Source organism: Belonocnema kinseyi, chromosome 8 (genome assembly GCF_010883055.1).
Source record: "Belonocnema kinseyi isolate 2016_QV_RU_SX_M_011 chromosome 8, B_treatae_v1, whole genome shotgun sequence".
NCBI lineage: Eukaryota > Metazoa > Arthropoda > Insecta > Hymenoptera > Cynipidae > Belonocnema > Belonocnema kinseyi.
Window position 1 is genome coordinate 38,565,600 of NC_046664.1, and position 15,075 is coordinate 38,580,674.

Genomic DNA, 15,075 nt, shown 5'->3' on the forward strand with positions numbered 1-15,075 from the left:
TCAACCAAATAATAAAATTTTCAATAAAAAATATAATAGTCAGGTAGAAGCCACTGCAAAAGAACATTAATAAAAATAGAAATACGAGGCAAATAAATGACTAATAATAATATTATATCAGGTTGGCCGAAAAACTTAATTTTCAAAATTCCCTAATTTTTCTCTAATTTTCCATTTCTCTTCACCATTAAATTCAAAAACCAGAATCTTAATCTTGTAACAGTTTTAACCTCGAATCTATTATAAAAAGAATCAAACAAATTAAAAATTAAAATGGTCAGATAAATACAAATTCACTTAATCTCCCCTGATTTCCGGATTTCCTGGACATACTCTTTATTTTTTAGCTTAGGTGTCATGTTCAGAAGCCCTTCTACTTTCTCTCTTTGTCTTTGTCGAAATGTTTCCACCTAAATTTCGAAGTCCCCCTCAATTTTTTCATTTCTCATAAACTTGGCCTTTCCATGATTACTTTCGGAAACAAGCTGTCTTCAATTTTATAAAGTAGGCGAGGCAAAGAGCTCAAAATGGAGGGGCCGATTATTCCATAATTTAGAGCTGATATTCGATCCGCTGGAAAGTTGATTGTTTTTCGGCTAATGCTAAAATACATCAATCTCCTGAGGACACCTTATGTCGTCAGAGATAATTGCTTCTGTTATCCAGGAAATAGGCAGAATAATGGAAGAATAGAGTGTCCGTTTTATTTTATAATATATGTGACATTATATCTTTTTATGTATGTTCGATAATAACCCGGAAGTTCGTTGTCTCGATAGCATTAAAAGTGACTTATATCATTATACCATCTATTTTTATAAATTCGTAATATTTACTAAATCTCTCGTTTCATTCTAGAAATATTAGGATAAATTGAAAAGGAGTGGTTTGTTTGAATAAATTCATAATAATTAGATTTTAAGTAATTTTGAATTTGGTTCCTTTTAATAATTACGATAACTTACAAAATGACAAAAATTAAAGGCTAGACAAAAAAAAAGTTTTGGTAAATCAACAACAATTTGTTAGGAAGGAAAAAAACTGGATTTTTATGGAATTAACCATTTTTCTATGGAGTCAACAAAAGTTTTGTTGAAAGAATCAGAAGTTCTGTATGCATATAACAAATATAATAAAATTTGTTGTTCTAACACAAAATATTTTTTTTTAAGGTAAGAGTGTTTTGCTATATTCAAACAAAAATTTCTTTAAATTGAAGAAAAATTCGTATGTGTTAATAATGATATCATTTGGCTTAACAAATAATTAACTTAAGTATACGTTTAGCTTTTATTTATTCCAACTGAAGGATTTACAAGCGGATATTTTTAGCATTACAATCAAATTTGTTTCTTCTAAAGGTAATGATATTTTCACGATTTTTAAAATGTTTTATTTAAATGATTGATGATCAACTTTCGAATTCATAATATTCGTAATATGAGATTAATATTCATACAAAATTTTAAAAAAATACTTAAATTTACAACCAGAGAGATGAATCTCCATTAGAATCTGCAAGCCAAAAAAAACAGCTTTTTACAAAATAGTTCAACTTTGAATTAACAAATATGAATTTTCAACAAAGATTTAAATGACTTAAATGATAATTTTTCAAACAAAACAAAAAAAAAAGAAATTTTAACATAATATTTTAACTTTTAACCAATTAATAATTTTTATGTAAATTTTTTTTTCTACTGGCTCAGAATCAATATTTTATAATTATTGCTTTTTTCACCATTTTAAAAATAAATATTTATAAAATATTGATGCTGGACCAGTAGAAAAAAAATTAACATCAGAACTATTAATTAATTTACCTGGTCAGAAACCTTAACATCAAAAAGGAAATTTTAACCAATTGAGTATTCTAATATTACGTCACGCTCGGTCGGTAACATCAAAATTTGCAAAGCTATACCACTTGGTGGATTGCAAAGCATTGTTTACATAGGAGTTTGACTAAAATTAATTAATTTTGGCGAAATTAATTAAAAAATCGTGAGATACCTTTGTTTTTAAGAAAGAAAAGCCTTTTATTTCATTATTGTTGGCAATCTGGAAAATGTTCTATCAGGCAATCCATCAAGAAAAAATATAATTTGCCGTAATGAAGCTTATAACCTCAATTTCCGGCGACTTATGTCATAATACTTTTCGATAATAAGTGTTTTTAAGTAGTTTCATATCAAATAAATTGATATCAAAGTAATTTTAAAGGATTTAAAAAAGACTTTAAGTGATCTTAGGGTTTCTCAAGAGATTTTTAACGACTTCAAAAAATTTGAAAGGATTTTAAAAGAATGCAGAAAAATTAAACGACTTTGAAGGAATTTTAAAGATTTTTTTAAGAATCAAAAAAAATTTAAGAATTTGCAAGAGATTTGATCAAATTTTAAGGCAGTTTAGGTGATTTCAAAGAATGTTAAGCGAGTTACTGAAAAGTTATTCAAAAAGATTTTAATGAATTTGAAGAGATTTCAAGGGATGTATTTTTTTAATATTTTAAGGAATTTAAGAAAAGTCAAAGGATTTTAATTAACTGTACTGAAGTTCGAAAACTGTAAATGATTTTAAAGAAGTTGAAGGGGTTTCAAAAAAAATCGAAGTAGTTAAAGGATTTTCAAAAAAAAAAAAACTTGAAGAATTTCTGAAAATTTAAGTGATTTTAAGGAATTACTATAGAGACTTGACGGGATTTCAAGATTTTTTTAAAAGGATTTGAAAATAAAGGAGTCTACAAAAAATGTAAGGATTTTAAGAGATTTTAATTAATTTTAGTCAATTTTGAAATTTAAAAAATGATTTCAAAGAAGTTGAATGGAGTTCAAAAAAATGCGGAGGACTTTAAGGATTTTTAAGAAATCAAGTGATTTTAAGGACTTACTAGGAACTTGGCGGAATCTTAAGTTTCTTTTTAAAGAATGTAAAAATAATCCAAGAATAGTTCAAAAAAATTTAAAGATTTACAAGAGATTTTATGAGATTTTACGACAGTTTTAGTGATTTTAAATAAAGTCAAGCGAGTTATTGAAAAGTTATTAAAACAGATGTAATGAATTTTAGGAAATTTCAAGGTATTTAAAGAAATTGATTGATTTAGGGATTTTCAAGAGATTTTAAGGAGCCTATTAAAATTTATAGGATTTTGGATTTAAAAGATTTGAATTAATTTTAGTCAATTTTACAATATTTTAAATTTTTTCAAAGAAGTTGAAGTGAGTTCGAAAAAATTAGGAGGACTTTCAGGATTTTCAATAAATTTTACGAGATTTCTAAGTATTCAAGTGATTTCAAGGAATTACTACTAAGGACTTGGCGGAATCTTCAAATTTCTTTTTAAAGGATTTAAAAATACTTCAAAAAGTTTGAAGGATTTACAAGTTATTTTGTAAAATTTTAAGACAGTTTTAGTGGTCTTAAAGAATTTCCAGCGAGTTTTTGAAAACTTATTTAAAAAGATTTGAATGAATTTGAGAATATTCAAAGATTTTAAGGATTTTAAATATATTTAAAGGAATTTAAGAAAGTTTAAAGGACTTTAAGAGATTTGAATTAATTTAAGTCAATTTCGAGAAACTTCGAAAGATTTTAAATGATTGAAAGAAGATGAAGGGGTTTAAAAAAAAATTCGGAAGAGTTTAAGAATTATCAAGAAATCTTACAGGATGTCTGAGTGTTCAAGTGATTTTATGGAATAACTAGGGACTTGACAGGATTTTAAAGTTTATTTTTAAAGGATTAAAAAATATTTATGTAAATTTTAGTGACTTTAAAGAATGTTAAGCAATTAATTTAAAAGTTATTTGAAAAGATTTTAAGGTTTGTCAAGAGATATAAAGGAATTTTGACCGTCCACTATCCCAACAATGCAACCTAACCTCAATCACGCCACATTATATTTTTTATTGATGGATTGTCCAAATCGCACACTTCCCCAATTGCTAACAATAATTAAAGAAATGGCTTTTCTATCTCAGAAGAAAAGCCTTATCACGATTTATCACTTACTTTCGTCTGGAAAAACTAATTTTAGTCAAACTCCTATCTAATCAATGCTTTGCAGTCCACCAAGTGGTATGGCCTTGTAGATTTCGACGTTACCGACCGAGTGTGACATAATGTTCGAATACTCAATTAGTTGAATTTTTAACCAATAAATATGATTTATCAGCAAAAAAAATATATTTGATATGTGAACCAAAAAAGATTTTAATTTGAAATAGAAACAGTTGTTTTCTTGATCGAATCCTGTTTGAACTTTAATGATTTCTGTTTAAAAATACTAATTTCCTTTGAAAAAACTAGCATAAATAAAAATTTAGAATTGTTAAGTCCTCTTCGAAACTTTATACTTGTGTAATAAAATTCTTTAAAAAAATACTAATTTCTAGCAAAAAGCACTAACGTAAAACGTGTATAACATTTTAATTTGTAGATTTCATTTTCAAAATGGAAAATTTAAGATATAAAAGATCTTCAAGTAAAAAAAAACAATCAGGTTTTCAACAACAATAATTGTGAGATTTTCGAGATATATCGTTAGACCACTTTTTTTATAGAATGGTTCGTTTAAACTTTATCAGGTTCTAAGACACCTTCCATCAATCGGTCGTCGAACGACCAACATATCGAAATATCCATTCACACCTCCGAAAAATTGAATGAAATCTATTAATATTTTAGTTATCTTTCAATGATTTTCAGAAAATAACTAAAATATTACTAGATTTAACTGAACTTTCCGAATGTGTAAATGGATATTTCGATATGTTGGTCGGTTGACGAACTATGAAATGAAGGTGTAAACGAGCCTTCACAGATTCAACTTTACTTATAAAAGTAAGGTTTGGTTGGTTATGTTTTGACTGTATTTTGACTTATATATCAAATACATTTTGTTTTTTAAAGAAATATTTTCTTTTGTTTAAAATAATGAGATTAAATTAATTACTCCTGAAATTGTTTCAACTACTTTTCTCGAATCAAAAAAATAGTAATCAATCCAATGGGGTCTTCGATTATGTTTTTGATATGTTGGTATAAAATTTTCATAAAAATAGCGATTTTTTATGTTATTTTGAAAAATACTGGCCGTATTAACTCTTTTTTTCTTACACCAATTTAAATTTAAACCTTCAAAATTCAACCGCTTCGATATATTAAAACGCTTTTAAATTTCTTAATAATTTAAGGTACTGTATTGTATTGCGAATTTTTTCTTAAAACTAGCCAGTCACTTATAACAGGGCAAGCCGGAAATGGGTTAATCTTTTAAAAAATGCTGTCTTAGTAAGCACTACGCAAATTTTAATATTTTAAAATCAGCAATTTTGGATCGTTGAAACTTAAAAAACACTCGCATATATTTGTTTGTTTATATATATTTGTTTGCGAAGAAAAATTATACAAAAAAGACGCCCGAACAGGGACTTGAACCCTGGACCCTCAGATTAAAAGTCTGATGCTCTACCGACTGAGCTATCCGGGCCATGTGATATTTACACATGTTGCTACACTAATACAAAAATATTAATATTCGAGTAGTAGCAGTTACGTACCGTTATCAGTTTTTTGTTGGATCTAAGTTATTAAAAACATTATTTCAGTAATAAGATTCTTCAGTTACTTAGTTACTTGTAACAATTTATTCCTCAGGAAAATTTTCAATTGATTAGATAATTATAATAAAAAGCTAACATAAGCACAAAGCATGAAGTAACTGGGTTAGAATTTTGGAATAACTAGTAATTTTTACGTAGGCCACATCGCCCGGATAGCTCAGTCGGTAGAGCATCAGACTTTTAATCTGAGGGTCCAGGGTTCAAGTCCCTGTTCGGGCGTCTTTTTTGCTTTAATCAGAATGTTAACTTCCCTTGTATAAATATTTGAGATGCATCCTTTGCTATTATTTACTCATAATTGCATCATTTTATGTTATGTATATTAATGATTGAATAGTGTTTAATTGCGAACATTCAAAATTAAAGAATTTAAACTGGCAGTATTTTCAATTGTAAACCTTCAAAATTGATTTATTAAAAAAAGCGATCGAAATTATGTATACCTGTAAATTAAATTCTAACAGTTCATAATTCAAAATATTTTAAGTTTTACAATTTCAAATTTTGTAATTTTGATGATTTGAATTCGAAATTTCATCAGTTTGAAAGATATAGAATTGAAAACTTAACTTTTGTTTTCGCAAATCATAAAAATTTAGGAAACCTTTATTTATAATACATGTTACAAAATATATAGCTTTTAATTGTAACTCTTTAAATTATTCTAGAACTTTGAATTTTAAATAGTTAAGACTTAAGAGTTTTTAATTTTGAAAATTTGCCATTGAAAATTGAGAAAATTAAATGGTTGCAATTAAATATTTTCGAAATTCAAGAGTCTTTAGTTTTACCTCTTAAATCGTAAAACTTTGAATTGTGACTCATAAAAATTAAGTATTTTTTAATTTGAACAATTTACAATTAAAAATTATGCAAACATTAAGGTTTGCAAGGTTTGATTGTAAAACAGCAAAACTGAAATATTTCAAAGGAAGATTGCGTCTAATTGTCCCGAAAAAATGGGGGAGTTAAAAAGGGAGTGACTAGTCATCTCGAAAATTCTGGACATCTAGTCAAGCTTATGATGAATATTTGAATGCTCATCCCGAACTTCGGGACGACGAGACACTTTGACAAAAATTGCAAAACGGTATCATTTGAAAGTATACTCGTTATAATTGTAGGATCTAAAATTTACAATTCCTCAAGATGGAAGGAACTACAGTGAACCCTAGAGATAGAGCCCCTTGATATAGTCCTTCCGAGAATTCACGGCGCGCCGCAAGTAGGGGTAAAAGGAGTTGCGCGGGGTGAACGGCGATCCCTCAGGCGTGAACAAACACATCGTTTTCTACGAAACGGCACTCGATCTGGGTAATTCCTCACATCCTCCAGCCCCAAAGACGGCCCAGTCTCAGAGTTTCACTGTATTTCAAAAAGATGTTTAAAATTGTATGATTTTAAAGTTGGAACATTCGAAACTAAACAAGTTGTGGAATTTTCAATTAGGTATTTTTACTTCAACCATCAGCTAACTTCACTTTGTTAAAAGCTGAGGGGAAAATAATAGATCAAATGCATGGAATAAAACTTTATTTCTGTAATATCTTTGTAATTAATAATCATTATTATCATTTTATTATTTCATTAAATAGCAATTAAAATATAAAAACTATTTTTCAAATACACTTATATAGTAAAAAATTAGCTTTTACGAAGACATTAGCAAAATATGGCAAAAATGAACTGAATCCCATGCATTTGGTCCCTTGTTTTCCCCTCGGCAATCTACGACGTGAAGTTAGCCGTTGATTGAAGTGAAAATACCTAATTGTAGACATCTTAAAAATAGATTAATGTTGCAAATGGAAGGCGTTATTAAAACCCAGTATTCCAGAATGTGTTACAATAAGATCTTATTAAAATTAAGATTAAAATTAAAATAAATTAAAAGCATATATTTTAATTTGAAGATTAGGTAATCAAAATAAGAAACATTTAATAGGCGCGCTATTTTTGCTAGTATTAACTCTCTTAAAATCAAACAGTGAAATTTCAATGATTTCGAGTGACATCTTACTGGTTGCAACAGACAGAAATGTGTAACTGACATTCAGCGAGGTTCACTGGTTTCTCAGTACCAGTACTGCCGTCCAAACTAAAAAGATACATAAGTGACATTTTTATTTACAAAATAAGTTTTTGGTATGAGTTGGATTCGCAAGAGAAACCTGCATCTGTGTGATTAAAAATGATTAATTATTAATGTTCATTGCAAGAAAAGATTGCTTATAAATGAGGAAAGTCGAAAAAGTTGGAAAATACGTATAAGAAAAAGATACGCAAAGCACTTCATGTGTACTAAAAGTTGTACAAGGCATGCAAATCGTCATCAGCATAGGGTAAAGGGGGGCAGCGCCAACCAGTGGGGCAAAGGTGACTTTCCTTATAGCATGGCCATTATTTAACAATTTTAGTTCTACTTTGCATCAAATAAATCTATTTCATCAGAGAGATTTTGTTACTTACTAAAATCATGAAAATTGACGTTGCAAGAGAAAAATTATACAGAAAACAGTTTTTACCACGAAATAATGGAAGTTTCGCTGCCAGAAATATAAATTTTTCAACTCTATTGACAATACTTACCGTATAAAAATGTGATATTTTGACAGATCAAATAATATCACACTATCTAATTATATTAATTAGACGTAATTCAAGTCCAAAATATAATATATCTCATAAATAAGTGAGGCTTGGCCAGGGGGGCAAGCATGACGAAAATAATATTGACAAGTGCTTAGGTAAAACACGTGTCACAAGTTTCGTCGATAAATGATCGGCAATGTAGAACAGCAACTTATCTTGTGAGCTACATGGCAGAAACTCTTAAATATTATTATTATCAATCCGGTCGGTATGCAGTTGTCTTGTATTGGTACAGTAGAAACATTGCGTAAATTCCGTTTCCAGCAAAATGTCAACGAATAAGAGGTTATATTACAGCTATCTCTATTTTTATTCAAAATAACTTAGTCTTCTTGTTGGGCATCTTTAAAGGTAATTTTTCCAGTACATAAAATACCACAGAAGCAAACCATCATATTTTCTTATCTTTAAATGTTTTGATTTTCATAAAAAGCTGCAGAGGGCTTTGCCCTGAGGTGAGGGGCAAAGCCGACGAAATACAGCATGTTATAAATAATTAAATTACCAAATCATTGTTTTTTTTATGTGATTAATACTTATGGAAATATAATATAATGTAGAACTCATAATGAGAAAAAACTGGATCAATTCAATATCTTATTAACTTAAAAAAAAACATTGACTGTTAACTTGTTGGCGCTGCCCCCCCCCCCTTACCCTACACATGAAAAAGAATCTGAAGAACTTCGTGTCTTTTTTGCCTTGTAAAAGTGACTGAGTGCGGAGAGATATTTACAAACAAAAAGAATCGCTTGCCCTTGTGTATGTTTTAGACTTGTGAATTAACTCGGACTTTGATCGAAAATCCACGGGAAATAAGTCCCGGGTGGATTCGGCTATACACTACACGGAGAAAAATAGATATTGAAAAGCAGATATTAAAAACTTTTATATTTAACCATAATATATAGATATTACGGCATACTATCTAATATCTTCTATTCAACATACAAAATATTAAAGGGCAATATCTGTTTATATTCAAAGTATAAAATATATGATACTTACAGTTAATATTTAAGATATTAAGAAAGCTCAATTTTATCGGAGCAAGGTCGCTAACGTGTGGCGTGGCGACAAAAGATTTTGTCTGTATCTGGAGCTTTCATCGTGTGTATTGTGGTTTTTCGGATATCTATTGCACTATAAGTTTTGGTGGAAAATGGATTCAATCTTTTTGGATATGTTATAATTTTCTCAAGAAAATGAGGATTCTGCTACAGGCATATTTCATATTAGCCTTGAACAGTGTGTTATCTCTTTAACACAAAAATCGCATAATTATGCAAAAAGGCGAATGCTTGAGGATTCGGATTTTCAAAACAGAGGACTACGATATTAAAATTCTTTTGCATTTTATAGAAAATGGCATGCTTTACAGGTAATTTTTGCACAATTAAAAAATATTTCTTGAATATCTTTGATTCTGCCCTTTAATATCTTGGATATTGTCAGTTAAAATCTTCTTTTTAATATCTACGGATGCTCTACTTCAGTATCTAGATTTCTGTCCCATAGTTACATCGCTAAAATATTACCTATTAATATCTAGATTGTCTGTGCTAACATCTATTTTTCTCCGTGTAGCGACGATCGTTCGGGTAAGTTCGGAACAGCCGCTAAATACACAGTGTACCTTTCGTATGTTTTGATGTATTTTGTGGCTGCGCTCGAGCTTTTTGATAAACGCTTTGTCCGCAAGTGACTTTGTCTTCATTTCGCCTTGCATTTTTTAATTTCCGCAACTGGAAAAAAATCGCAAGTCCATTTTCTAATGGAAATTGTTTAAAAAATCAATTTTTTATTTCAAAATATTAAAAAGCGTATTATTTTTACTCAAATAGCGTATCTTAATTATTGAAACTTTTATTCGATGTTAGAGTTCTTTGGGCAAACAGTTTTTCTCGATTTTCTCAGTTCGAGTAAGAGTGGACTTATGTATCTTTTTCGTTTGTACGGCAGAATAGTCACCTGGTCGTAAGAGTTGTCGTCCATCAGCTGATTAGGTATGACATTTATCATCCATACCTATGGTGCTAACATTTGTGAAATTATGTTTTTTAAACTGCACTTCATTCTCACAAAAATAAATGAGGGCTGGACTGTAATATAATAGGATATAACATGTTGCGCCTAATTGTGAGAAGACCCGTCATTACGTCAACGTGTCGCGTCGCTCAAAGTCAAACTTCAGTGGCCAGGGGCCTTCCCACTTTAAGCGAAAGATATTATGTTAAATTATTGCAGCCAGGCCCCAAATATTTTTAACGTAAAGAATAGTATACAATAAAGTCTGTTTTCACTCGAGAAATGCAAAAACACAACGGGAGTCACGCGCGTACCAGGTGACCGTACTCTATATCACTGGTTGAATCTATCATTTGGCGTCACTGCTTTATTCAAGATCCCAATTTTAGTTGAATCGCTTACTGATTCATCCAGTCAAAGTGGAAAAATCACCGGTTCTCCAGTTATAATTTAAAATACTGATTCAACACAACAATTTAACTAGTTCGGTTGAAGGGAGAATATTTTTGTTATCGACATTCATCACACTTTCTTGCACCTGTTCCTCATATCGATTTGGAAGCAGCTAATTAAAATAGAATTTTCCCTATCAAAAACAGGAACACGTTGAACAAGTGTAAAAGAAAGATGCAAATGGAATCTCATCTTATTCCTCAGTACTAGAATTTTAAATTATAAATTTGAACAAGAAAAGGCAATAGAAATAAAAATGCGTATTTTCTCGATCAAAAACACAAACACATTGACCAGGTGTTAAAGAAAGGTGCAGAAGATGAGGATCTTCTTCTTCCATAGTACAATTAGAAGTTAGGAACAAGAAAAGTCAATAAAAATAGAAATTGATTTTTTTCTGATGAACATACAAACACAATCAGGTTTCGAAGAAAGGTGCAAAAGCTGAGGATCTTCTTATTTCATAGTAGAATTAGAAATTTAAACAAGAAATTATTTTTTTATGTTAGATGTTGCTGATTACTGGTCCAATAATTTTCTGGAGAAACGAGAAAAAGAAGAGTGAACAAGAAAAGTAAATAAAAGTAAAAATGGAATTTTACCAATCACAAACATAAACACGTTGAACAGCTCTGTAAAAGAAGGATTACGTAAAATGGTTAGGGTCTTCTTATTCTACATGCAGTAGAAATTAGAAATCAGGAATTAGGATAAGAAAAGTCAATAAAAACAAAAATAGATTTTTTCCTATCAAAAAACACGAACACATTGGGCAAATGCAAAAGAAATATGCAAATAGTCAGGATCGTCCTATTCCGTAGTAGAATTACAAATTAAGAATCAGGAACTAACACAAGAAAAGGCAAAAATTTAATTTTCCCTGTCAAAACCACAAAGACATTGATCAGATGTCAAAGAAAGGTGCCGAAGGTGGATCTTCTTATCCCTGAGTATAATTAGAATTTAGAAACCAGGAACTAATATAAGAAAAGGTAATAAAAGTAAAAATGGAATTTTCCCAATCAAAAACACAAACACATTGATCAGATGTTTAAGAAATGTGCAGAAGGTGGATCTTCTTATTCTTTAGTAGAATTAGAAATCAGAAATTAGCATAAGAAAACGCAATAAAAATAAAAATGGAATTTTACATATCAAAAACACAAACACTTTGATCAGGAGCCAAAAAAGGCGCAGAAGGTGGATGGATCTTCTTATTCCTTAATAGAATTAGAAGTTAGAAATTAGTACAAGAAAGGTCAATAAAAATAAAAATGGAATTTACCCTATCAGAAATACAAACACATTAATCAGATGTCAAAGAAAGGTGCAGAACTTGAGGATCTTCCTATTCCGCAGTAGAATCAGAAATTAGAAATTTGAACAAGAGAAGTCAATAAAAACAAAACTGGAATTTTGCCGGTCAAAAACACAAACACTTTGATCAGATGTCAAAGAAAGGCGCAGAAGGTGGATGGATCTTCTTATTCCGTAGTAGAATTACTTAGAAATCAAGAACTAGTACAAGAAAAGGCAATATAAATAAAAATGAAATTTTACCTATCAACAACACAAGCATATTGATCGGATATTTAAAAAAAGCACAGAAAGTGGATCTTCTTATTCCTTGGTAGAATTAGACATTAGAAATCAGGAACTAGCATAAGAAAAAGCAATAAAAATCAAAAATGATTTTTGCATGACAAAAACTCAAACACATATATCAGATGTTAAAGAAAAGGTGAAAACGGTGAGTATCTTCTGGTTCTGTGGTAGAATTTGAAATTAGAACATGAAAAGACAATAAAAATTAAAATGGAATTTTCCATACAAAAAATACAAAAACATCAACTAGGTGTTAAAGAAAGAAGCGGATCTTCTTATTCCAAAGTAGAATTAGAAATTAGAACAAAAACCATTTGTGATGTAACATGACAGGTAATAGCCATTATAGTCCTTGACAGAGAACTGTGTTTCTCACTGACATTGGCCTTGAAGTAAATCAGTTCCGGTTCCGTGCGGAGCTTAGTAACTACTTTATACACCCACTCACACCTTTTTGGTTGTCCATCATTCCTTGACTATACTTACGAGTTGGTATTTTCAGCGCACGCGTTTTTTTACCACTCTGTTATAAATATATACCCTATAAATAAGAAATAAATCATTATTTTAGACACCTACCCTGTTTAGGTATCTTGAAAATGTTAACAATTCGAGAGCGGGAAGTCCTTGAAGAGGGAATCCTGAAACTCATTAAATGAGGGAAAGTGCGAGGGAAAGTTTCCAAGAGTATGTGACGGAGGAATAAGGGTAGAAAAAAATGTTGTCGAGTAGAAATTCGGAGAGGGTTTGTTCTTATAGGCTGAAACCCCGACAGGTCGATGTGCGAGGTCGAGGGTGAGAGAAATTGAGAGGGTAGAAAATGCTACAATTCCCTAGAAATTCTCTCGTGTTTCTTGAAGATCCAAATAACACTTCCACGTAACTGATCGTTTTAGAGATAATCTAAAACACCGGAAGAGGTAATCGAAAAGTTTGTACCTGATTAAAATTAATTCGGGCATTAAAATGTATGGCAGTGTATAGGATAATAAACTACGATATTAGCAACAGCTATAGATCTTTAGAGAGAGTACTTTTCTATTTCAAACTCTAGATTTCATTGAAGTTTATTATTTTTTTTTTTTTTTGGTAGAGAATAAACTTGAAAGTTTCTTCAATAGATTCAGATTTTAAACCTTTATCGTATTTAGAGTGCCTAAAAGAAGATCTATGCGAGGAAAAATGTGTATGATTTTAAGAATTGAAAATGATATTACCATTCATTTTCTATAAAAGAACAAATATTATATCTTACGACAAATAATTATTTTAATCACATTTTTTCTAATTTGAATTTTTTTAATAAGGCTTTTTACTAATTATTAAAAATGGTTGAATTGTAATAAATTATGGCTTGTTTTTCAGGTAAAACTTTTCCTGTAACTCCGCTGTTTCGAATTTTGAAAGTTATTAAATATTTAATATTGAAAAAATCTTGCAAATGCAGGAAATTTCTATAAGAAACACTTTAAATAACTGTCGAGGATAATAAATTTGGAATTTTTAAACTTTAATTTGAAATCGTTTCATTCCACTTATAAAAAATTCTATGCTGAAAATTTTACAAAATTAAGATTCTAATCTTTGAATGTTAATGGTCAGGGGAAAATTAGGAATTTTTGAAAATTACGTTATACAGAAAATTCCGTAATAATATTCAGTGTCTATGCAATTTTTCTAAGTAATTTAAGTAATTTGTTTATCCCTTTATTTAATTTATTTGTATTTCTATTTCTTTTCTTACATTTGGTGTTGAAAATTCAATTGAAATCTTTTTTGGTTGAAAATTACTTTACTTGGTTGAAAATTCAATTACTTGGTTGAAGTTTGAACCACTTTTTTGTTCAAGATTGATCATTTTATATGAAAATTCTTCTCTTTGGTTGCAAATTTAACTGTTTTGTAGAATTTTTTTATTTGGGAATTGAATTTTTAACTAAAAATTTCACCTTAATTTAAAATCTTTTCTGGTTGCAATATTAAATATTTGTAATTAAAAATATTTACTGTCGACTAAATCAAAGTCATCCTCATGAAACTTTTCAACAACGTTGAATTATTTCGTAAAAAACGCATTTTTGGTTAAAGATTGATAATATTAGTGGAAAATTCAACTATGTGGTAGTAAAATAACTTTTTATTTTGAAATTTTATATTTACGGGCTTCAAGCTCAACTGTTATGTAGAAAATTCGTCTTCTTGATTTGAAAATTCTAGTATCTGTTAGAAAATTGAAATATTAGTTTGAAAATTAACTTTTTTGTTTTGAAATCATATTTGTTGCTTAAATTCCAATTTAAATCTTTTTTTAAAATATCAACTATGTATTATAAGTTTCGTTGAGAATTTAACCGTTTTAGTGGAAAATTCAATTATTTCGTTTGAAGTTGAACTACTTTGTAAAACATGAATTTTTTGGTTAAAGATGCATAATTTTAGTTGAAAATTCAACTTTTTGATAGGAAATTCATTTTTTGTTGAAATATTATATTTTGCTCTAAAATGCAACAATTTGGTGTATTTTTGCTTAAAAAATAAAGTATTTGTTTCAAAATTTATCTTTTTTAGGTTGAAAATTCAACTATTTGATTGAAATTTGAGTTGAAAAATACCAGGTGTATACATATGAAACCGGTATTTTTTCAAGAAAAAAACACATTTCTTTCAAGAGAATGATAACAAATATTTTATTCAAAGTATGCGCCCTCGC

General features: G+C 29.3%; 1 protein-coding gene and 2 non-coding genes across 6 annotated transcripts in view; 2 read left to right on the forward strand and 1 right to left on the reverse strand.

Moving 5' to 3' along the window:
* LOC117179144 (sestrin homolog) overlaps positions 1–15,075 on the forward strand; it is a 592,084-nt gene that overhangs the window by 421,716 nt on the left and 155,293 nt on the right. The window lies entirely within an intron of this gene.
* Trnak-uuu lies at positions 5,422–5,494 on the reverse strand. The gene has a single exon. It is a non-coding gene; the product is annotated as a tRNA-Lys (tRNA).
* Positions 5,774–5,846, forward strand: Trnak-uuu. The gene has a single exon. It is a non-coding gene; the product is annotated as a tRNA-Lys (tRNA).